Source organism: Psammomys obesus, unplaced genomic scaffold (assembly GCF_907164565.1).
Source record: "Psammomys obesus unplaced genomic scaffold, mPsaObe1.curated_primary_1811, whole genome shotgun sequence".
Lineage (NCBI taxonomy): Eukaryota > Metazoa > Chordata > Mammalia > Rodentia > Muridae > Psammomys > Psammomys obesus.
The window spans coordinates 14,767,887-14,784,165 of NW_026596034.1; the positions used below are offsets into that span (position 1 = coordinate 14,767,887).

Consider the following 16,279-nt stretch of genomic DNA (forward strand, 5'->3'; position numbering starts at 1 on the left):
AGTTGGGAAGTATTTTTCCCATTCTGTGGCTTAATAAAAAGGAGGCATAAAGAGTGTGAGAGTCAGGGGGAATGGAGGACACCAGCAGAGCAAGGCCCTCTGCATCAACATATGAGTGTTGGGGGTTGGGATGGTGCTTTGTATCAGATGCTTAATACTGCTCCCCAAGATGTGGTTGGCACCCAGAGGAGTGCATTCTCACCTGTACAAGAGACCTCATTGTGTAAACTTTGCTCCCCAATTTAAAGTTAGTTGGTTAATTAAAAAAAAAAAAAAGAAAAATATAGCTAGAAGCCTATAACTGGGCAGAAGAGAAGTAAGCAGAGCTTAGGTTCCCAACCTTGAGGTCAGATGGGGACCATGAGGAGGAGAAAGAAGCAGCAGAGGAAGGGAGAGGAAGGAAACCACCATGGGGGTGTAAGGACCATGAAGGCTGGCAGAAAGGATGGCGGCCATCTCTGCTAAGAACAAGGTGGCAGAAGTTTTAATAGTACCTCCATTGAGAGTATATGAAGTGGCAGCTTTTGATACAGCGTATAACAGAAAAACAGCCAGAAAGTGCTGTACTCGGGTCTGCACTTCTCTACCTTGCATTCTTTGAGATTCCAACAGCATATTGGTGACCCTGCAGAGACCGCTCATAATAAAGGTTGGAGAGACTACACCTGACAACCTTTTCACTTTTATAGAAGTGGAATGTTTAGGGCCCTGTGTAAATGCACCAATGGTTCAAATAAATGACAACCACTGGATATTAGCCCTCTGTCAGATACAGGGCTGATGAAGATCCTTTCCCAATCCGTAGGCAGGCATTTGGTTCTGAGGACAGTGACCTTTGCTTTACAGAAGCTTTTCAGTTTCATGAGGACCCATTTATTGATTGTTGCTCTTAGAGCCTGTGCTGTTGGTGTTCTGTTCAGGAAGTTCTCTCCTGTGCCAATGAGTCCAAGACTCTTCCCCACTTTTTCTTCTAAACGGTTTAGTGTGTCTGGTTTTATGTTGAGGTCTTTGATCCAGTTGGAATTTAGTTTTGTGCAGGGTGATAAGTATGGATCTATTTGCATTTTTCTACATATAGACTTCCAGTTAGACCAGCACCATTTGTTGAAGATGCTGTCTTTTTTCCTTTGAATGGATTTGGCATCTTTGTCAAAAATCAGGTGTCCATAAGTGTGTGGATTTATGTCAGGGTCTTCTATTCAATTCCATTGATCCATCATTCTGTTTTTATGCTAGTACCATGCAGTTTTTAGTATTGTTGCTCTGTAGTACAGCTTGAGATCAGGGATTGAGCTACCTCCTGAAGATCTTTTACTGTAGAGAATTGTTTTAGCAATTCTGGTTTTCTTGTTGTTCCCTATGAAGGTGAGAATTTTTCTTTCAAGGTCTGTAAAGAATTGTGTTGGTAATTTGATGGGAATTGCATTGAATTTGTAGATTGCTTTTGGTAAGATGGCCATTTTCACTATATTAATCCTGCCAAGCCATGAGCATGGGAGATCTTTCCATCTCCTGACATGTTCTTCTAATTCTTTCTTCAGAGACTTGAAATTTTTTTCATACAAGTCTTTGACTTGCTTGGTTAGGTTCACACCAAGGTACTTTATGTCATTTATGAAGGGTGTGTTTCCCTAATTTCTTTTTCAGCCCTTTTGTTTCTTGTATACAGGAAGGCTACTAATTTTTTTGAGTTAATTTTGTATCCAGCCACTTTGCTGAAGGTGTTAATCAGCTGTGGGAGTTCCCTAGTAGAATTTTTGGGGTCACTCAGGTATACTATCATATTATCTACAAACAGTGATAGTTTGACTTCTTCCTTTCCAATTTGTATCCCCTTGATCTCCTTTAGTTGTCTTATTGCTCTATCTAGGACTTCAAGAACAATGTTGAAGAGATATGGAGAGAGTGGATAGCCTTGCCTTGTCCCTGATTTCAGTGGGATTGATTTCTGTTTCTCTCCATTGAGTGTGATGTTGGCTATAGGCTTGCTGTATGTCGCCTTTACTATGTTCAGGTGTGTGCCTTGTATCCCTGATCTCTCCAATATTTTAAACATGAATGGATGTTGGATTTTGTCAAATGCCTTTTCAGCATCTAAGGAGATGATCATGTGATTTTTCTCCTTCAGTTTCTTTATGTGGTAGATCACATTGATGGATTTCCGTATATTCAAGTAATCCAAATAAAAAATGGGGAACAGACCTAAACAGGGAATTCTCTGCAGAGGAATATTGAATGGCAGAGTAACACTTAAAGAAATGCTCAACCTCATTAGCCATTAGGGAAATGCAAATCAGAATGACCCCAAGATTTCACCTTACACCCATCAGAATGGCTAAGATCAAAAACTCAAGAGACAACACATGCTGGAGAGGTTGTGAAGAAAGGGGAACCCTCCTCCAATGCTGGTGGGAATGTAAACTTGGACAACCACTCTGGAAATCAATCTGGCGCTTACTCAGGCAACTAGGAATAGCGCTTCCTCAAGATCCAGCTACACCACTCCTAGGCATATATCCAAAAGATTCTCTAGTACACAATAAGGATATTTGCTCAACCATGTTTGTAGCAACCTTATTTGTAATAGCCACAAGCTGAAAACAGCCCAGATGTCCCTCAGTGGAGGAATGGATGCACAAATTGTGGTATATCTACACAATGGAATATTACTCAGCAAAGGAAATCATGAAATTTGCAGGTAAATGGTGGGATCTGCAAAAGATCATCCTGAGTGAGCTATCCCAGAAGCAGAAAGATGCACACACGGTATATACTCACTGGTATAGACATACAATATAGGATAAACCTACTAAAATCTGTACACCTAAAGAAACTAATCAAGAGGGAGGACTCTTGCTAAAATGCTCAATTCCTACACAGAAAGGCAAAGAGAATGGTCATCAGAAGAAGGAGAAAAGAGGGAACAAATCAGGAGCCTGACACAGAGGACCTCTGAAAAGCTCTGCCCTGCAGACTCTCAATGTAGATGCTGAGACCTATGGGCAACCTTTGGGCAGAGTATAGGGAATCTTAGGAAAGAAGTGGGAAACAGTAAGATCTGGAGAGGACAGGAACTCCACAAGGAGAACAACAGAACCAAAAAAACTGAGCACAGGGGTCTTTCCTGAGACTGCTAATCCAAACAAGGACTACGCATGGAGATAACCTAAGACCCCTGCACAGATGTAGCCCATGGCAGTTCAGTGTCCAAGTGGGTTCCATTGTAATAGACATAGGGACTGTCTCTGACATGAACTGATTGGCCTGCTATTTAATTACCTCCCCCTGAGGGGGAAGCAGCATTAGCAGGCCACAGAAGAAGACAATGCAGCCACTCCTGATGAGACCTAATTGACTAGGATCAGAAGGATGGAAAAGAAGTCCTCCTCTATCAGTGGACTTGGGGAGGGGCATGCATGCAGAGGGTGGAGGAAGGGAGGGATTGGGATGGGAGGAAGAAGAGAACCACAGGGGGGATACAAAGTGAATAAAGTGTAATTAATAAAAAATATATTAAATGAAAAAATCCAGAAATAAATAATTCTTAAGCTTTAAAAAAAATGACAACCACTATGAGGATCTGACCCCCAAAGATAATGAAGAGATTATTGATGAACTCAGAGCTGGGAAGGTCCCAAAATCTGGGCCAAGGGTTTACAGCTTCTGTTGTGAGCCAGCTGGAGACCTTCCTGCTTTGAACCACCCAAAGAACCTGACTTTCGTGTGCAAGCAGACCTTTAACTTATAATCAACTGTAACAATATCACTAGATAATAAAATATGTACTTATTTTAGGTGCTTTTAAGTTAGACATGTGTTTTGACTAGACATGGGGCTAGATGCAGACCTATTCCTTGTAAGGGATTCCTGAGAACACTCCCCAACAGAGACAATTAAAATCAGTGTGAAGGATGCCTTCAATTTCTCAGGTGCAATATACCCATTTCTCTTTTTCCTTTTCTTTTCTGTTTAGAAAATGAATAAGTCCTCTGTTCCAAGATATCTAGCATCAGAATTATCTGTGTTTCTCAACTAAAACTTACTGTTAGTATTAGTGTGTTTATGTGTGTGTGAGAGCCAGAAGAGAGTTATCAGGGGAAGTATAGATACTACTATGTAAATGTGGGGATGAGAGAACAAATTCAAGCATCAGGCTCTTTTTTCCACTCTCTGTGGCTGCTGATTATTGATGAAGGTCACCAACTTGAGCTGCCAGCTACTTTAGCTCTTGAGACATCCTTCCAAACCTCAAGCAAAAACTCACTGAAAATGTTGTTGAAAATGATGAATGGATAAATGATTATATGTTTTTGAACTTGATGACACTGTATGGCAAATTTACCTCAGTTACTCTAGAGGGTTCCTTTCTGTAGCAATGAAAGCTACAAAAGCTACAAAAAGGTTAGTTGAATGCCTGCCGAGCCTGCCGGAAAGATTCATCTTCAGCGTAGCAGGGACTGGATACAGTGGCTTAAATCTACAATCCCAGCATTTGGGAAGCTGAAGCAGAAGAATTAGAACATCACGGGTAAACTTGTCTCCATGAGCAAGTATGAAGCAATATGGTTTACATGATACCCTGTTTTCTTTTTTTAAATTTTATTTTATTTATTATTATTAGTTACAGTTAATTAACTCTGTATCCCGCTCCCTCATGCCCTCCCTCCCTCCCTCATCTCCTCCCTGCTCCTTTCCAAGTCCACTGATTGGGGAGGACCTTCTCCCCTTTCTTCTGACCTTGTTTTATCAGGTATCTTCAGGACTGGCTGCAAAGTCCTCCTATGTGGCCTAGCAGGACTGCTCCTCCCTTGGCGGGGTGGGGAGGTCAAAGAGCCAGTCATTGAGTTCCTGTCAGAAATAGTCCCTGTTCCCCTTACTATGGGAAACCAATTGGTTACTGAGCTACCACAGGCTTCATCCGAACAGAGGTTCTAGGTTATATCCATACCTGGTCCTTGGTGGAGTGTCAGTCTCAGAAAAGACCGCTGTGCCCAAATATATTTGGTCCTTGTGGAGCTCCTATCCTCTCCAGGTCATATTAACTCTCCCTTCCTTCATATGATTCCCTACACTCTGCCGAAGGTTTGGTTATGACTCTTAGTATCTGGTTTGATACACTGCTAGGTAGAGTCTTTCAGAGGAACTTTTTCTTTTTCTGTGCACATTCACCAGTAGCAAACTGTAGCCACGGTCATTGCGGCATCTTTCACAAAGTAGTGTACGCAATTTGTTCTGAGAGAGAACTTCTATCTTCTGAGAAAAAAAGAAAAAAGAAAAGAAAAACAAGTACAGTATGAAAGATCAATGCTGTGTTTTGTACCTGTAGTGTCAATAATAGAACAAACTAGATATACTAAATTAAGAAATACTTTTGAATAATATGAGGTCACCAATAGTGCAGATTACTCTTATCAGTAAGAATCAGTCGTCATCACCTAGCCTAATTTCTTGGTACAAGCCACAGGTATAAGTGTATTATTATTTTAAGTAATTTCCAGAAATATCTTCAAAGTCATTTGGCACTGAGTTATTTTAATCATTTGATCTAAATGTAACATCATTGAAGAGTACAAGCAAAAGAAAAGCACCAGCCTCAACAAAATTCTTAAAAATATCCCAGCTTATAAAAAATTGCTTTTTAAAAAAAGGATCACAGAAAACTTAACATTTAAGTTTTTCTAATTAAACAGCAATATGCATATTCAGTTGTTGTTTGTGAAGCACATATACCATTACTGAAATTCTTGCTCTGGATTTAGGAAACTGATGAAAATCTCAGGCTCATAAAACTTTAATGCCGTGAAATCTAAGTGTGGAATAACAGTTAGGGTGTAGTTGTTTAAAGGAACCACATTAAGCCGGGAAAAAAAGAAATCACACTTCGCTTTACTGACTAATTTTAAAGATAGTAAATGCGTAGCTCTTGGGTTTTTAGAAGTAAAACTGATTCAGGCCAGGCTTAAGGTCACCAAGAATGAAAAACCATGGTTCTTGAAAGAGCTGGGATGTCTATGCAGTTGTCTAATTGTAGACTCATGTAGAAGGACTGGAGCGATGAGAGGATGGGGGAAGATGGGATATTTTGTGATGAAGTAGGGAAGAGAAGTGTGGCTGTATAAAACACTGAATTTCCCTATTAGAAAGGGGAAATTCATAAAATTCTTATTTTGTTCACTACTTTGCTAGGCAATGTGGTTAGATAACTTGGTGACTGTGAAGCCAAGAAGGGCACAGAGAAGCTACAAATAGGCTTATTTTAATGATTATTAAGTAACACAGGGCCCTTCTAATCTTTTGCTTCAGATTAAATGTTAAAACTGTCAGAGATATAATACATCATTTTTAAAAACCAAGTAGAAGTTTTGAGAAAAGAGATAGTATACTGAACTAAGAACCAGAAAATAAATATTCCATGGTATGTTTGAGATGGCTTTGTGGGTAATAGGGCAGGCCATGATATCTGACATCCCGAGTTCAATTTTGGGATCTGCCTGGCAGAAGAGAGCTCACTACTAAAGGATATCTTACTTCAGTACTACAGTTGTGTGTGTGTGTGTGTGTGTGTGTGTGTGTGTGTGTGTGAATAAATGTGAAATGCTTCCATAAGACAAAATATTCTTCATTGCCAATTATAAGAAGAGATTAACAATGAGAACTTCTAGGTGCTGTAGAAGCGATATCATTTTTATTTCTTGATTTTTTCCACAAGGAACAGACACTTTGTGTATAATTAAGACCTCAAGAAGGATTCACTCTACCACTCAGGTTACAATATTAATATTGTTTTTTAATAGCTACAGCAAATATTTGAAAAGGTCTTTTTTTTTTCCCAAATTGTGCCTATATCAAATACAAAAGAGAAAGAATCACATTAAGACTTACTCTATAAAGTGTAAAGCTAACAATTATATCAACTCCCCTTCCTTGGTTCAATCCAGGCAAAGAGAAAGCATGAGCAAATAAAGACTGTTTTCCCATAGAGTCATGTTTCTTTACATTCCCGCCAAACTGACTCTATTAGATTCTTAGTATGACAATAAATGAAAGAACACAGTGTAGCATAAGACATATGCTAGAGGTGTCCTAGTAAATTTATGGACAAAATTTTGTACAAATTCTTACTTGTAAGTGGATTTTAGACATACAATATAGGATAAAGGTACTAAAATCTATACACCTAAAGAAGCTAAGCAAGAAGGAGGACCCTGGGTAAGATGATCACTCCTCACTCAGAAGAACAAATGGGATAGACATCAGAAGAGGGAGAAAACAGGAAACAGGAAGGAGCCTACCATAGAGGGCCTTTGAAAAAATCTACCCAGCAGTGTATCAAAACAGATGCTGAGGCTCATAATCAAGCTTTGGGCAGAGTGCAGAGAATCTTTTGAAAGAAGGGAGAGTTAGAAAGGCCAGAAAGTGTATGGAGCTCCACAATGAGAGCAATAGAACCAAAAAATCTTGGCACAGGGATCTTTTCTGAGATTAATACTCCAACCAAGGACTATGCATGGAGATAATCTAGAATCCCTGCTCAGATGTAGCCCCTGGCAGCTCAGTCTCCCAGTGGGTACCCTAGTAAGGGGAACAGGGACTGTCTCTGATGTGAACTCAGTGGCTGGCTCTTTGATAACCTCCCCTTGAGTGGGAAGCAGCCTTACCAGTCCACAGAGGAAGATAATGCAGACAGTTCTGATGAGACCTGATAGGCTAGGGTCAGATGGAAGGGGAGCAGGACCTCCCCTATCTATCAGTGGACTTTGGGAGGTAAATGGGAGGAGATGATGGAGGCAGGGTGAGATTGTGATGGAAGAGGGAGGAAGCTATAGCTGAGATACGAGGCGAATAAACTGTAATTAATATAAAAAAGAGATAGAGATAACCTAGAACCCTGACTATGCAGCCACTTCTGATGAGAACTGATAGACTAAGATCAGAAAGAAGGAGAGGAGGACCTCCCCAATCAGTGGACATGGGGAGGGGCATGCATGCAGAAAGGAGGGGGGAGGGTGGGACCGGGAGGGGAGGAGGGAGGGGCTTATGGGAGGATACAAAATGAATAAAGTGTAATTAATAAAAGTTAAATAAAAAATGAAAAACTGTAAAAAAAAATTTACTTTAGGGAAAACACAGAAAGCTCTTGATTTTAATATCACCAATGGTGGTTAATGTACTAGATTATGTGGATAATAATAACTGCTATAAGTCATTGAAAATACCAATCACAAGATCGAAAATGAAATCGGCTTAAGAAGATGCAACAAAAACATTTCTTTATTTACTCTCTAGTTTACATTTTTTTCCTGCACAACTTCTCAATCCAAGCAACTCTTATTCACATTTCATTTCCTTGCTTAGAGGCCAGAGAGTCCCTGAACCCCCTGCTCTCTGTCCTGCTTACATAACTTGTACATAGTTCAGCTTATCACCTGTCACTCTATATTTTAAGAAAATTTGGAATCCTGGGCTCTGCTATCAGTCATGTCTGTACTTGAATCTAGTATCCATCATTAGCTAGCCTACTAATCTTGTATAAATTATATATAAATAAGTATTTTGAGCCTCAGTCTCCTTGTCCATCATCATGTCTTTGTGCTCTTCCTTATAGTAATACTCTATATTATAGTAATGTAGAACTTTATATTACAGTAATGTAGAGTATTGAACATTTTAGATCCTGCTAGTAGACTGTTGGTATCATTAGAGTCACATGTAAGAATAATTCTCTTATTCTCCAGATATATTTAATTGTTTAATAGACTATTCTAGAATGATAGACTTGCTCTATAAAACAGGTGACTTTAGCAATTTTGGTTTAGCATGGATTTTAAAATACTGTCAATGAGACAAAGGGAATGAATGTTTTATGTTACACAAATAATGTATCTCTAAACACCTATCTGTAGCTTCTGACAGATCTGCAGGAACAGCAAAAATTTTGGTAACAAATATTATTTTGAATTTTATTCCTAGTGATTAGCACCATGCTATACACTGCCAAGTCAATCTACACTGTTCACTGGACTGTCATAAAATAAAACAAGACAACATGCCACAATGCACAACAGTGAAACAAAAACATCTTGGTAAAATTAGATTTTCATCTTTTTATTAAAATTCCCTTTGATAGCATCAAACTTTATTCATTTTATATTGCAATAAATATTTACAGTTTCCCCAGCTCTCTGTAACATATAAGTATCCTCTTCTCAAATCCTTTTACTAGCCCATAGGCACAATTCCTAATCTTGACTGGCTCATTTTTATAGTCTTAAAAACGGAAGAGCCAATGCACTTAGCTTCCCAGGAGGGATATATGACAATCTAACAATTTAGCTAGGTGTGGATTAAAACCCAAGCTGTATTTTTTAACTGAATGCTCTTGGAGAATTTGGTTACATAATGTCTCTGTAACTTGTTTTTTTTTTTTTTTTTTCACTCACAAAATAGAAAGCAATATTTGGACATATTTGTGTAGTCCTGGGAAGACTGAATCAGCAAAGTCATCTGCACTGAGGCAGATAGAATGAAGAATAACTTATTGGTCAAGAAACATTCCATCTAGAAGGATATCCTGGATGATTTCGTAACTGTTTTTGTACTTTCTCAGACAAAAGTTTCACCTGCTAGATGTCCAAAGACAATAACTATTTATCAGCCTATAATTTCTTTGTTGTATTCTTCCTGTTCTCTCTTTTTCTCTCTCTGTCTCTCTCTCCCTCTTTTCCTCCCTTCCTCCCTCCCTCTTCCACCTTTCCTCTCTCTCTTTTGAAAGCAATAACGTGATAAGAAGCTTTATATTTCTTAAATGCTTTACCACATACTTCCATCCTATTAAATATAATTCTCAGAATATAATATTTTCTTCTATGTGAACATAATAGTTTTTTTTTTCTGTTTTCCAGGTTTCTTTTTTTTTTCTGATATGTCTTTGTTCTTATTCCCTCCATATAAACAGAAAGAGGTAGGGAGGGAATGGACTAAAATGTTTAGAATCTAGCTTGAGTTAGAATGGTCCACTGTAATATCAGAAACACCAATTACACTTCCATTGAATACCCAAAGACAGTGCAAGATCTGTAGTTTAAGAAAGAGTGGAGTTGCTGGATAGTAGGGTAGATCTCTGTGAGTTTGAGATCAGCTTGAACTATAGAGTGAGTCCAGGACAACCAGGGCTACACAGAGAAATGTTGTCTCGAAAAATAAAACGAATGAAAAAAGAGTGAAATCATTTTTTCAAGTATCTTTGTCAATGGAAAATGGAGTTGTGAGATGGGCTCCATCTACTCCCCTCATTCTTTTGGTCTTTCATAGAGACAGTGCCTTTTGCCTAAATTTCCTTGTGTTGCAACCTTGGAGCTGCAACAATCCAGAGAAAGGAGAACAGGAAGCCAAATAGTTCAGCATATATTCTGCTATAACTTTGGTTGTACTTCAATAATAATAACCCTTCTGGGACAGACTTCTAGCCTGGGGAGTGAGTATGCAAAAACTTTTTGTATATTACTGCAGCAAGTAGCATTTTTAGTGAAAATTAAACACATTCACTGACTCCAGTTTTGATAGTTATTTTAAGCTGTTGTCACAGAAGAGAATTCCAGGGCCTTGCCTGTTGTTCTTTTAAAAATACACAACCAAGAGGAAAGAACAAATGAGCTACCCAGAGCAGACATCCAATGTGCAAACATGGCCTTGGGCATTTTAACATGTGGCATTTTATTTAAGTCCAACAAATACCCTGAGCCCAAATTTTATGAGCCTCATTTATATTTATTTACTTGTTTGTTTTCAGGGAAAAAATGAAAAAAAAATCATAAGGACAATTGCTTAACATGTATCAAACAAGAGTTTATCTTAGTGATATTTACATTTTAAGTGGCAATGAACTTATCACTGTCTTCTGCAAACCTCTTTAAAGACAGAATCTAGGAAAATTTAACAACTACCTCATTTAGAAATGTAGGGATAGGGACAGATGAAATGTGCTCATCAGTAAGATGTTTGTTGTACAGACATAAGCACATGTATTTGTACTCCAAAACCAATGGGAAAAAAAACTGGGCTAACTGGGCACTTGCAGCTCTAGTCCTTTGGAGGAGGAGACAGATAATTATCTGTGGCTCTCTGGTTGATCACCTGAACAGAGGAAATTTAGAAACAAGTTTCCCCTTCAATTGTGAAACCAAATACCTTACTGTAGTTTTAAAACTTTATTATTTTGTGAGATACTACTCTGAGTTCAGAGAAAAATCAAACATGATTTGAACCATGTGAAATTACACATGTGATTTCTCATATTACCTGTTAAAGATAAAAGACAAAATTAATTGACATGCTTTTTTATGCAACAGCAATTTCAGAAATAAAAGTTTCTTTCCTGTCCTCTCCAGATCTTACTATTTTCCACAAGGGAGCAACAGAACCAGAAAATTTGAACACAGGGGTCTTCCCAGAAACTCATATTCCAACCAAGTACCAAGTATGGAGATAACCTAGAACCCCTGCACAGATGTAGTCCATGGCAGTGTAGTGTCCAAGTGGGTTACATAGTAATGGGAAGAGGGACTGCCTCTGGCATAATCTGATAGACCTGTTCTTTGATCACCTCACCCTGAGGGGAGAGCAGCCCTACCAGGCCACAGAAGATGACAATGCAGCCATTCCTGATGTGATCTGAGAGACTAAGATCAGAAGGAAGGAGAAGAGGACTTCCCCAATCAGTGGACTTGAGGAGGGGCATCCACGAAGAAGGGAGAGGGAGGGTGGGATTGGGAGGGGAGGAGAGACGGGCTTATGGGGGATACAAAGTGAATAAACTGTAATTAATAAAAATAAATCAGCAAAAAAAGTTTCTTTCAACCTGAAAGAAACTTTAAAATTATACAATATATTTTCTTTGTTGTGTGTTTATATATATATATATATAAATTATAAATTACTATTATATAAATTATATGTATGTATATATATATATTGTCCTTTGCAATAAGTAGCAGGTGCTATCTTGCTGTTTCTGTACAACAAAGAATAGACAGGTCATCTCAAGTCAAAATAGGATTAAGGGAAGTGGAACTAAGATTTACAGCAAAGACCTAAAATTCAATTATATAACAACTGTCTATAACCCACTTGGTTTTCCTCTACTGTTTTTTGTTGTTTTGGTTTTCTTTCTTTCTTTTTTTTTTTTTTATTAGAACCCTACAACTACACCTCTCCACACAGAGGCATAAGAGTTTTAACCAGGTCACTGCAATTTACTGGGACTGAGGAGATAATTTACAATGTGTTTGGATCCATTAACAACAACAAAAAAATAATAATTATTGGTATCACTTTGGAGCACCGAAACATTATTTTAAAGATAATGCTATTAAAAATTCCAACAACAAAAGTATAACCCTACAGTTGTGAGTTAATCTAAGTGATGAATAAGCGTTTAGGAAGAAAATTTCAACATTTTTATTGAAAGGAATAAAAAGTCAAAAGACTATACTGTTAGATCAGGAATGATGGCGGGCACATAGAAATAAAGAAAAGATGGGTATCTGCTGAAACAGACCTGTTCTTTTAATCATAATTGGAGGGCTGCGTTCTCTCTGCAAAGGTGAGGCTGTGCGTAGGTGTTGCAGAGGTATTGTTAATTTATAGACTGGAAAAGGGAAAAGTGTGAGGATGAAAGAGTCCACTGCAAGTCATTTCCTCCGAATGTAGAAGTGGTAGAGAGCAGCAGGTACGATGTGTGAACAGTCTGATCGTGGTTTTCTGTAGGTGTCATCAGTCAAGTCGACTTTCCTGCCCAGAGCTTCTCAGTGCACCTTAGGAGGATTTTACACAAGTACCCTGCCATATACCACAAATGTTAGTTTCCTTTATTTACGGTGAGGCAAAATACCTTACAGAAGATGTTACTTAAAGAGAGAAGTGTTTGCTTGTTTGTTTGCTTATTTTAATATATAGACTAAGGTTTATAAAACTGCCATGTGTAGTTGGTTCTCTAACCCTAACAAAGGTAGTGTGTCTAGGCTTTCTCAGAGCTGACAACAGAAAATCAGAAAAACTAGGGGACATAAATGAGTAAGGGCTGTAACTCTCAAAGCTTGACCCCAGTTAGACACTTCTTCTAGCTAGTATGGACTATTAAAAAGATCTTCATCCTCCCCCAACACAGCCACCAATGGTGGACAAGTAATCATACATGTAAGCCTGTGAGGTCCATTTAACATTCAACATGCAGCAACCATTGTACAATAAATATGGAAATGCTTCTCAAATAAGTGACTAGTTGACACAATTGATTGTCACATCAGTCAATACTAAACATTAAAAAAAAAAACAGTTCTGTGTGGGTATGTCTGAAGGGGCCTTTAACTTAGTAATTCTTTTACTGCTGTAATAAAATGCCATGACCGAAAGCAACTTGGGGAAGAAAGGGTTTATTTGGCTCAAAATTCCAAATCAGTGTTCATCATTTAAGTTAGGTCAGGAACTCAGATAGAGCAGGAACCTGGATGTAGGCGTTGAAGAGGCTATGGGGAAGTGATACTTACTGGCTTGCTCCTCATAGTCTGCTTAGCCTGCTTTCTTTTTTTTTTTCAATTTATTTATTTTTTATATTAATCACAGGTTAATTACTTTGCATCCAAGCCATAGCCCCCTCCCTCCTTCCCTCCCAACCCCACCCTCCCTCCCTTATCTCCCCCCTACCCCTTTCCAAGTCCACTAATAGGGGAGGACCTTCTCCCCTTCCATGTGACCCTAGCTTATCAAGTCTCTTCAGGCCTGGCTGCAATGTCTTCCTCTGTGACCTAGCAGGATTGCTCCTCCCTTGGGGCAGGGGGCAGGGATTGAAGAGCTCACCATTGAGTTCATGTCAGGAATAGTCCCTGTTCCCCTTATTAGAGAACCCATTTGGACACTGAGCAACCATGGGCTTTATCCGAGCAGGGGTTCTAGGTTATATCCATACATGGTTCTTGGTTGGAGAAACAGTCTCATGAAAGACCCTTGTGCCCTGATATATTCGGTCTTGTGGTGCTCCTGTACTCTCCAGGTCTGACTAACTCCCCCTTCTTTCATATTATTCCCATGCACTCTGCCAAAGGTTTGTTATGAGTCTTAATATCTGCTTTGATACACAGAGTCTTTCAGGCAGAGTCTTTCAGAGGCCCTGTGTTGTAGGCTCCTGTCCTGTTACTTGTTTTCTCCCACATCCAATGTCCATCCCATTTGTCTTTCTAAGTGAGGATTGGTCATCTTACCCCAAGTCCTCTTTCTTGTTTATCTTCTTAGGGTGTACAGATTTCAGTATATTTATCCTATCTTATAGGTATATATAAGTAAGTATATACCATGTGTGTCCCTCTGCTTTTGGGATACCTCACTCAGTATGATAGATTTTAGGTACCACCACTTGCCTGCAAATTTCATGATTTCCTCGTTTTTAATTGCTGAGTAGTATTCCATTGTGTAAAAGTACCACATTTTCTGTATCCATTCCTCAAATGAGGGACATCTTGGTTGTTTCTAGGTTCTCCCTATTATGAATAAGGCTGCTACAAACATGGTTGAACAAATGTTCTTGTTGTGCACTTGAGCATCTTTTGCATATATGGCTAGGAGTGGTATAGCTGGATCTTGAGGAATCACTATTCCTATTTGTTTGAGAAAGCGCCAGATTGATTTCCAAAGTGGTTGTACAAGTTTGCATTCCCACCAGCAATGTAGGAGGGTTCCCCTTTCTCTACATCCTCACAGCATATGTTGTCACTTGAGTTTTTGATCTTAGCCATTCTGACGCATGTAAGGTGAAATCTTAAGGTCGTTTTGATTTGCATCTCCCTGATGGCCAAGGATGTTGAGCATTTCTTTAATTGTTTTTCTGCCATTCTAAAACCCTCTACAGAGAGTTCTGTTTAACTCTGTGCCCCATTTTTTTAATTGGTTTACTTGATTTGTTGCATTTACTTCTTGATTTCTTTATATACACTGGATATTAGCCCTCTGTAAGATGTAGAGTTGGTGAAGATCCTTTCCCACTCTGTAGGCTGTCGCTTTGTTCTGATGACAGTGTCTTTTGCTTTACAGAAGTTTTCAGTTTCATGAGGTTCCCATTTATTGATTGTTGCTATTAGAGCCTGTGCTGTTGCTGTTCTGTTCAGGATGTTGTCTCCTGTGCCAATGAGATCAAGGCTCTTTCCCACCTTTTCTTCTAACCGATTTAGAGTATCTGGTTTTATGTTGAGGTCTTTGATCCACTTGGACTTTAGTGTTGTGCAGGGTGATAAATATGGATCTATTTTCATTTTTCTGCATGTAGACATCCAGTGGAACCAGCAACATTTGTTGAAGATGCTGTCTTTTTTCCACTGAATGGTTTTGGTTTCTTTGTCAAAAATCAATATTCACAGGTATGTGGGTTTATTTCTGGGTCTTCTATTCGGTTCCATTGATCCTCCTTTCCAAATCAGGGACAAGACAAAGCTGCCCACTCTCTCCATATCTATTCAACATAGTACTTGAAGTCCTAGCTAAAGCAATTAGACAACTAAAGGAGATCAAGGGGATACAAATTTTACCAATTTGTAAGAGGTCAAAGTGTCACTTTTCGCAGATGATATGATAGTCTACATGAGCGAGCCCAAAAATTCAACCAGAGAACTCCTTCAGCTGATAAATACCGTCATCAAAATGGCATAATACAGAATCAACTCAAAAAAATCAGAAACCCACATGTATACCAAAGACAAAAGGACCGAGAAAGAAATCAAGGAAACAACACCCTTTACAATAGCCACTATTAACACAAAATACCTTGGGGTGACTCTAGCCAAACAAGTGAAAGACCAGTTTGAAAAAAAAAACTTTAAGTCTCTAAAGAAAGAAATTGAAGAAGATATCAGAAGATGGAAACATCTCCCGTGCTCGTGGATTGGTAGGATTAACATGGTGAAAATGGCCATCCTGCCAAAAGCAATCTACAGATTCAACATAATTCCCATCAAAATACCAATTCAGTTCTTTATAGAACTTGAAAGAAAGATTCTCAACTTCATATAGAGAAACAAAAATCCCAGAATCCCCAAAACGATTCTGTACAACAACAGATCATCTGGAGGTATCTCCATCCCTGATCTCAAGCTATACTGCAGAGCAATAGTAACTAGCCTGCTTTCTTATAGGACTCATGACCACCAGCTTAGGAGAGGCATAACTCACAATGGGGTGGGCCTTTTCTTAGAAATTACTGATTATAAAAATGCCATACATGCCTTCCTACAGCCAG

General features: G+C 38.8%; 1 pseudogene; it reads left to right on the forward strand.

The window, feature by feature from the left end:
• Nucleotides 1-445: 445 nt before the first annotated feature.
• Nucleotides 446-3,741, forward strand: LOC129686855 (NADH dehydrogenase [ubiquinone] flavoprotein 2, mitochondrial-like; annotated as a pseudogene).
• Nucleotides 3,742-16,279: the final 12,538 nt, after the last annotated feature.